The sequence below is a fragment of the Gossypium arboreum genome, chromosome 11 (assembly GCF_025698485.1).
Source record: "Gossypium arboreum isolate Shixiya-1 chromosome 11, ASM2569848v2, whole genome shotgun sequence".
Taxonomy (NCBI): domain Eukaryota; kingdom Viridiplantae; phylum Streptophyta; class Magnoliopsida; order Malvales; family Malvaceae; genus Gossypium; species Gossypium arboreum.
This window is the reverse complement of record NC_069080.1, coordinates 56,256,803-56,258,019: the sequence shown is the minus strand read 5'-3', so window position 1 is coordinate 56,258,019 and position 1,217 is coordinate 56,256,803. Positions and strand designations below refer to the sequence as shown.

The following is a 1,217-nucleotide window of genomic DNA, read 5'->3' as shown; positions in this document are numbered from 1 at the left end:
TTGCTCAAAATCCTATTTATATTGCTGATTATAGGGATAGAGCTTTACGACAGTATGTCGTGCCAGTATTTAATGATCTTAATCCAGGTATTAGGAGACCCAAAATTAAGGTACAACAGTTCGAGCTGAAGCCAATCATCTTCCAGATGCTTCAGACAGTGGGCCAATTCAGTGGAATGCCTACCGAAGATCCTCACCTACACTTAAGACTATTTATGGAGATGAGCGATTCTTTCAAATTAGCCAGAGTACCCGAAGATGCATTATGATTGAAGTTATTCCCATATTCACTAAGGGACAGAGCTCGAGCCTGGTTGAACTCATTGCCACTGAACTTAATTTCCACATGGTAAGAGTTAGCAGAAAGATTCCTTATGAAGTATTTCCTGCCTACCAAGAATGCTATGTTGAGGAACGAGATCATTGCTTTCCAACAAATGGATGATGAGTCCTTGTATGAGGCATGGGAAAGATACAAAGAATTATTACGAAAGTGCCCTCATCATGGAATCCCACATTGCATCCAACTTGAGACATTTTATAATGGTATCAATGCTCACACAAGGATGGTAGTGGACGCTTCTGCTAACAGTGCTCTCCTTTCTAAGTCTTATAACGAGGCTTATGAAATCATTGAGAGGATTGCCAGCAATAATTATAAATGGTCAACAAATTGAGCTGCATCAAGAAGATGAGTTGTTGGAATACATGAAGTAAACGCTCTTACTTCACTCGCATCTCAGGTACCATCAATATCCTCAATGTTAAAAAATCTTACTACTAATGGGTCTAACAGTTTTGCAGCACAGCCACCAACCCAATTTGAAAGTTTAGCCTGTGTTTACTATGGGGAAGGACATTTGTTCAAAGAATGTCCATCAAACCCAGAATCCATGTACTACATAGGTAACCAGAACCAAAATCGAGGAAGACAAGGACTGTAATCCAATTTTTATAACCCATCGTGGCGAAATCACCCCAATTTTTTCTGGAGTAACCAAGGGGTTGGTACCAGTAACACTTATGACCAACCTAGATCAACCCAGCCACCTAGTTTTCCCCAACAAGTTCAGAAACCAACCCAAGCTGAACCATCAATGGCTTAGAAAATCTGTTGAAGGCATACATGGCCAAGAATGTTGCTTTAATCCGAAGCCAAGCAGCTACATTGAAAAACCTGGAAAACCAAAGGGGCCAGCTTGCAACTGAACTCAGAA

The 1,217-nt window shown here is 40.7% G+C and overlaps 1 non-coding gene across 1 annotated transcript; it reads right to left on the bottom strand.

Moving 5' to 3' along the window:
- Positions 1-404: 404 nt before the first annotated feature.
- LOC128284690 (small nucleolar RNA R71) lies at positions 405-511 on the bottom strand. The gene has a single exon (XR_008275113.1). It is a non-coding gene; the product is annotated as a small nucleolar RNA R71 (small nucleolar RNA).
- Positions 512-1,217: the final 706 nt, after the last annotated feature.